Source organism: Rhinopithecus bieti, unplaced genomic scaffold (assembly GCF_001698545.2).
Source record: "Rhinopithecus bieti isolate Rb0 unplaced genomic scaffold, ASM169854v2 scaffold_2077, whole genome shotgun sequence".
NCBI lineage: Eukaryota > Metazoa > Chordata > Mammalia > Primates > Cercopithecidae > Rhinopithecus > Rhinopithecus bieti.
In genome coordinates, this window is record NW_016803882.1 from 4964410 (window position 1) to 4972035 (window position 7626).

Here is a 7626-nt window from a genome sequence, read left to right on the forward strand (position 1 = left end):
TTTTTTTTGGGAGGAAGGTGGTGGTTCTAATGGGGTGAGGCTGAAGTGTGAGACACTGGTGAGATTTTTTGTTTTTTTGAGATGGAGTTTCACTCTTGTTGCCCAGGCTGGAGTGCAATGGCATGATCTTGGCTTCCTCAACCTCCGCCTCTGGGGTTCAAGTGATTCTCCTGCCTCATCCTCCCAAGTAGCTGGGATTACAGGCATGCACCACCATGCCCGGCTAATTTTTTTTTTCTATTTTTAGTAGTGATGGGGTTTCTCCATGTTGGTCAGGCTGGTCTTGAACTCCCAACCTCAGGTGATCCGCCCACCTCAGCCTCCCAAAGTGCTGGGATTACAGGCGTGAGCCACTGTGCCCAGTCGAGGTTTTTGTATTTATTCCAGGTGAGCACTGCTGAGAGCCTGAATGGGCAGTGATCATGCAAATGAAAATAAAGTCACAGATAGAGACCTTTAGAAAGTAGTGTCGTTAGGAGAAGTAGCCAGTTAGTTGTGGGTATTTTAGAACAGGAACTATTCGAGGATAACTCTCAGGTTCTAGCACCACCAGATAAATAGTGTTAGCTTTTAATAAGTTAGGGAATACAAAGGGAGAAGTAGTTTTGGGTGAGAGACAACTGTGAAGGAGATGGTGAAACCCTGTGTTATGGAAGGAAATCATGAAACCAGTCTAATTAAAACCGTCGGTCACTGGGGGCTCATCTAGCTTTCAAACTTGGCTTCTAATAAAACATATGAAATGATTTCCTAAAAGATAACCTGACTTGTTAGCTTGGTTGAAAGATGGAAATACAAGGAGGCATCTATTCTGACAGGTTTACAATCTGCACAAACTCATAAGGACATTCCTGGCAGAATTGTCTGCTTAGCCTTTATTGGAAGCAATTGTTCTGGACAACTGAAGCATATTTATAAGGGCACCAACTAGAAATGACTCACTTTCTGTTACCTTGATTGCAGTTCACTCTTTCTCCTCAGGTAGATGGTGACCACAGGTGTAAGGAACCCTGTAGCCATGTTGACTCTGCTTACTTGATTGGGTACTACAGTTGGGAAGAGGACTTGGTCTCCAAAGGAACAGGGACCCCTGGGATAATCAGTTTGGATTACTCTTATCTCTGTGCTTTGTAAGTTTCCTGGCCATTTGAAATTGCAAGATACTTTAATCTTGCTGGGATAGCTTCAGATTGTCCCTCCTATAGACTTTTTTTTTTTTTTTTTTTTTTTTTTCCAGATCTAATGCTATCCAATAGGAAATTGGTTTGTGTCGAGTTTCTGAGATCTGTATTTGGGAGCTAAAATATTTTTCTGTGTTTCCCATATAACTTGGCTGCTGGCTTGAGTGTGCCCTTTTTAGGCTACAGAAGTTGGGTGAGATTTTATGGTTGGGTAGGATAATCTATTTTGCCCCACTTTTTAAAACAGCATCCTATGTTATAGAAGTAAGATCCCTGTGATTTTACTCTTGCCTGAACAATTCTAATAAAAGGAGCTGATGTTATTAAATACTGGCAATATGTCAGGTTTTACATGAGCCAACTTATTTAAGTTTCATATTTTATTTGAAATAGTCATTGTTTCTTTTTCAGATAAGAAACCTGTGACTCAAAGATGTAACACTAGTAAGTGACAGGGTTATAACCCTTTCCTGTGGCTCCACCTGGCTCAATGCTCTATTTTAAATGCCAGATGGCTTTTTAGCCTCCTTTCCCTGAAACAATGCAAATGGCAGAGCTTTGACTATAATGCAGAACCCTGCTGCGTGCAAGGCAATAGTCACCTATTCTCAGAGAAGAACACTCCGTTCTTCTCTCATTCTGAATGTTGTTCTATTTTGAATTTTGGTTGTGTACATGCTTGTCATCCCCTGTTAGACTGATAGTTCAAATACATGAAATCATTGTAGGTCTGTTTTGTCTGTCTGTGGCTTTGTTCATGCTTGTGCAGTCTTGTTTTCTTGTGTAAATGGTAATATATGACAGTTCCTGGATATTCTTGAAAAAGTATTTGTGAGAATAGAAAAGCTTTGTGTTTGTTTCTGCTAGACATTGATAGCCATCTCCAGAATGAACTGCTGTGGACCAATTCAGGGTTGAAGAGTCTCTGGCCCATGCAGCCTATGCATAGGATACCCAGGATCATTGACCCCCCCCCCCTTTTTTTTTTTTTTTTTTGAGACTGAGTTTCACTCTTACTGCCTAGCCTGGAGTACAGTGGCACAATCTTGGCTCACTGCAACCTCTGCCTCCTGGGTTCAAGTGATTCTCCTGCCTCAGCCTTCCTGAGTAGCTAGGATTACAGGCATGCACCACCACACCCAGCTAATTTTGTATTTTTAGGAGAAACGGGGTTTCTCCATGTTGGTCAGGCTGGTCATGAACTCCCAACCTCAGATGATCTTCCTGCCTCGGCCTCCCAAAGTGCTTGGATTATAGGCATGAGCCACCGTGCCTGGTCCATTGAACACCTCTTAAGGGCAAGTGGGCAGCTACTAGGTATGACTTATGCCTTTCACTTTTCTTCTCCCTTTCAGGTCTGTCACCAAGGCAGCCCTCTCTGAATTTTCATTGGTTGGGAAAGAAGAGGAACTGTTGAGATCTAGTTTACCCTTACCTTGATAGAGTGACACCTGGGGCCCAAGCTCTGTATCAGGAGGGTCTCATAAAGCTCCTCTTGTATTACTCTGTTCTCATGCTGTTAATAAAGATACACCCAAGACTGGGTAATTTATAAAGAAAAGAGGTTTAACAGACTCACAGTTAACATGGCTGGGGAGGTCTCAGGAAACTTACAATCATGTGGAAGGGGAAGAAAACACATCCTTTTTTACATGACAGCAACAAGTAGAAGAATGAGAGCCAAGCAAAGGGGGAAGTCCTTTATAAAACTGTTAGATCTTGTGAGAACTCACTCACTATCACAAGAACAGCATGAGGGTAACCGTCCTCATGATTAAGTTACCTCCCTCTGGGTCCCTCCCACAACATGTGGGGATTATGGGAACCACTGTTCAAGATGAGATTTGGGTGGGGACACAGCCAAACTATATCATTCCATCCCAGCCCCTCCCAAACCTCATGTCCTCTCATTTCAAAACACAATCATGCCCTTTCAACAATACTTCAAAGTCTTAACTAATTCCCGCATTAACTCAAAAGTCCAAGTCCAAAGTCTCATCTAAGGCAAGGCCAGTACCTTCTACCTATAAGTCTGTAAAATCAAAAGCAAGTTAGTTACTTCCTAGATACAATGGAGGTACAGGCATTGGGTAAATATAGCCCTTCCAAGTGAGAAAAATTGGCCAAAACAAAGGGCCTGCAGGGTTCATGCAAGTCTGAAATCCAATAAGGCAGTCATTAAATCTTAAAGTTCCAAAATGATCTCCTTTGACTCCATGTCTTATATCTAGGGCACACTGATGCAATGGGTGGGCTCCCACAGCCTTGAGCAGCTCTACCCCTGTGGCATTGTAGGGTACAGCCCCCCACCCCAGCTGCTTTCACAGCTGGTGTTGAGTATCTATGGCTTTTCCAGGTGTGCAGTATAAGCTGTTGGTGGATCTACCATTTGGGGGTCTGGAAGACAATGACCCTCTTCTCACAACTCCACTAGACAGTGCCCCAGTGGGGACTCTGTGTGTACAAAGAGATTAATACAGTAAATTGGTACTGGTAGAGTAGGCCGCTGCTGTAAAGATAACAAAAAATGTGGAAGCAACTTTGAAACCACCCTACATTTCCCTTCTACACTGCCCTAGCAGAGGTTCTCCATGAGGGCTCTGTTCCTGCAGCAAACTTCTTCCTGGACATCCAAGCATTTCCATATATCCTCTGAACTCTAGGCAAAGGTTCCCAAACCTCAATTTTTGACTTCCGTGCACCTGCAGGCTAAACACCACATGGAGGCCACCAAGGCTTGGGACTTGTAACCTCTGAATCCATGGCTCAAGTTATGCCTTGGCCCCTTTTAGCCACAGATGGAGCAGCTCAGATGCAGGGCACCATGTCCCGAAGCTGCACATGGCAGAGGTCCCTGGATCCTTCCCAGGAAACCATTTTTCCCTTGTAGGCCTCCAGGCCTGTGATGGGAGGAGCTGCCAGGAAGATTTCCAACATGCTCTAGAGACATTTTCCCCATTGTCTTGGCAATTAACATTTAGTTCCCAATTACTTACACAAATTTTTACTGCTGGCTTGAATTTCTCCCCAGAAAATGGGTGTTTCTTTTCTACTACATCGTCAGGCTGCAAAATTTTCAAACTTTTATGCTGTGCTTCCTCTTGAACATTTTGCTGCTTAGAAATTTCTTCTACCAGATACCTTAAATCATCTCTCTCAAGTTCAAAATTCCACAGATCTCTAGAGCAGGGGCAAAATGCTGCCAGTCTCTTTGTATAGCAAGAGTGACCTTTACTCTAGTTCCCAAAAAGCTCCTCATCTCCCATCTGAGAGCACCTCAGCCTGGACTTTATTGTCCATTTCACTGTCAGCATTTTGGTCAAAGCCATTTAACAAGTCTCTAGGAAGTTCCAAACTTTCCCACATTTTCCTGTCTTCTTCTGAGCCCACCAGACTACTCCAACCTCTGCCTGTTACCCAGTTCCAAAGTTGCTTCCACATTTTTGGTTATCTTTACAGCAACCCCCTACTCTACCAGTACCAATTTACTGTATTAATCTCTTTGTACACTTCTAATAAGGATATACCCAAGACTGGGTAATTTATAAAGGAAAGAGATTTAATTTACTCACAGTTCAGCATGGCTGGAGAGGCCTCAGGAAACTTACAATCATGGCAGAAGGGGAATCTAACACATTCTTCTTCATATGGCAGCAGCAAGGAGAAGTGCTGAGCAAAGAGGGAAAAGCCTTCATAAAACTATCAGATCTCCTGAGAACTCACTCACTATTATAAGAACAGCAGGAGGGTAACTGCCTTCATGATTCAATTACCTCCCACTGGGTCCCTCTCATGACATATGGGGATCTGGGGAACTATAATTCAAGATGAGATTTGAGTGGGGACACAGCCAAACCATATCACTCTTGAACTCTAAATCTCTAGCCACGTATGGCTAATGCTGTCTACTTGAACACAATGTTTGTGGTATCAGCAACTGACCTCAGGGAAAATGCAGCTCTGGTGTTCTGGTCTTTACCTTACCTTTCTTCTTACAGACTTTCTTCCCCCAAAAGTTGGCCTGAGGCATGTCCCTGTATTTTTAAGATCTTTAGTGTTTCTATTTATTTGGACAAATTTTACCCAGCACTTTAATTTGAGTATATGAATATAAGTTAGAGAAAGTTGGTATTATTAATATCAATAATTATGTTGATAAAGCCATCATGTTGATAAAAGAAAATTGCATTTTAAGTTATATTCAAAGCTTTAAAGAATGATTTTGAGTCAATATGTAGGTCTTTAGGGGAAGATTTGAATTTCTCCCCAGGAAATAGGTATTTCTTTTCTATTATAGAAACACCAGTTGAGAACGATAATTAGGACTAAAAACTGGGATGTCATCAAGAGAACCAATATAATATGACCCTTCAAAGGCCATATTAATAGAATAGAAGGGCCCTCACTTGGATTGAAAGTAAGAGATAGACAGTAAGAGGTAGATTGCAGAACACAGAACGCAAAGAACTGCCCTAGAAAGGGGCTAGAATCTGATCAACCCCTTGTGTCTATAATAATAATAACTTTTATTTGCGTTACATGGTGTTGTTTGCAAACTGTTTTAAAACACTATACCACTTGTTTCATTTAATTGTAACAATGACCTTAGAAAGAAGGTTATTATCATTAATATTTTACAGAAAATGCCCAAGAGCACATAGCTATGGGAGGCTTTGATAAGAGAACCCTGATCTTTAATACCCTCCTTGCCACATTCATATTCTATCTTCACCCTGAAGGAAGGCAGTTTCTTGTGTTCTAAACTGTCAGTTGAATGTGATGTTATTGATGAGTTCATACTGCAGAAGGGACACAGATTATGATTAAGGATAATGAGTCTGCTGTTTGGGATAGTTGTCACAGTAACTCAAGGGTTCTTACAGGTTATTAGAATTTAATAGCAAAGTTATCCTAAAGAACAGCTCTGGTTTCAAAGCTTCTATACTCTAAAACTTAGACTACCAATTGTGGTTGAGGCATTTCATTCTGTGGTTGCTGCCTGCCATGTCAGCCTTCTTATTTTTTATCTTATATATGGGTCATGAAATCATACCAGACTAGCAGACATACTCTCCATTCTTTGCCCTTTCCTATCTTTGTCATGTGGCTGATGTGGTTCTCTCCTTTAAGAATGACATTTTCTATCATTTCTACCTATAAAATCTTGCCTGTCTGTCAATGTCTTTCTCATGTGCTGCTCTTCCATGAGATGGCCCTTTTTTTTCCTGCCCACCACTTGGCTGTTGATTCTCTGTATTCCTATTGCATTTTGTTTCCTCTTTGTAGCACAGGTTGCAAAAGTTACTAAAAAGCCAGGGGTTTTGGTCTAGGTCTTGCTGTTCACAGAATAGAAAGCCAATAACTGAGTCAAAAAGTATTGCCAGGGAAGAAGGCTTTAGTGTGGTGCTGCAGCCAAGGAGAAGAGGAGATTCAATCTCTCATCTTTCTCTCCAGTGGACTAAAATTGGGGAGTTTATATAGCAGGGAAGGTGGGAAAACAAGAATTAAGGAGGGGTAAAGAAGCAATCAAGATGGGTGAGGTATCGGGCATCTCATTTTCTGGATGCGTTAATGTGAGTTCCAGTTCCTTTCCTGAAGGTCAGTTTCCTGAGGATAGAACTCAAACGAGACAAATGGAAGTTTCAAGTTTTAAGACCAGGGAAGTATGCTTTCTGCATTTATTATTGGGGAAAAAAAAACCTGTAAATATCAGTTCTATGGGACAATTAGGTTGGTTTTCCAAACTGAAATATGTGCATGAGCCTGCCTGGTTCCTTAATTAAGGGAGGTGGTTGAGTGTAAAAAAGCTATTAAGATTATGGTGAGTTTTTGAGCTCCTTATCTAATAGGTAACTACCACTATGTTCTAGGCATTACGCCCAAACCAGTGTGTGAGTGTGAGTGTGTGTGTTTGTATGTGAGAGATCTCTTAGTTTAAAAAATATTGGTAAATAATTCAAATGTTTTTTGAAAAGCTGGGGAGACAAAATAAAAATTCTCCTGAAGACTATATTTGGCCCATTTCCCTAGTTTATGACCCTACTCTATAGAATTTGGGGACAAATAAATAGTACAAGTCAGAGTATAATATGTCCATCATTAATGAAATATCTACAGAGAGTGAACACTCTACGGGATCATCCTTCTATCCTTAGAGTGTCTTTTGTGGAGTAACTTACATGTTTTTGTTGAATTGCATGAAACTTTTGGGGAAGTTGCCAAAAACTTTGGGAGAACTGTGTTCCCCTGAAGTTTGGAGGGTGAGAAGTGAAAGAGGTTGAGAAGAATGAGTTGGCTGGGTGAGTGTGCTACTTTAGACAAGTTGAGACTACTTTTTGTAAACTTTCATTTTGATGTTTTATTAACCACTTCTGTTGGTAAATTTAAATATTTTAATGATCAGTATTACTCTTTGCATGCCCTGGAGCTTTTTTTTTTTTTTTTT

The 7626-nt window shown here is 41.1% G+C and overlaps 1 long non-coding RNA gene across 1 annotated transcript in view; it reads left to right on the plus strand.

The window, feature by feature from the left end:
• Positions 1–7377: 7377 nt before the first annotated feature.
• Positions 7378–7626, plus strand: part of LOC108518541 (uncharacterized) — a 35258-nt gene continuing 35009 nt past the window's right edge. The window contains exon 1 of the long non-coding RNA XR_001882386.1: positions 7378–7480. This is a non-coding gene — a long non-coding RNA (uncharacterized LOC108518541). The remainder of the gene's footprint in view (positions 7481–7626) is intronic.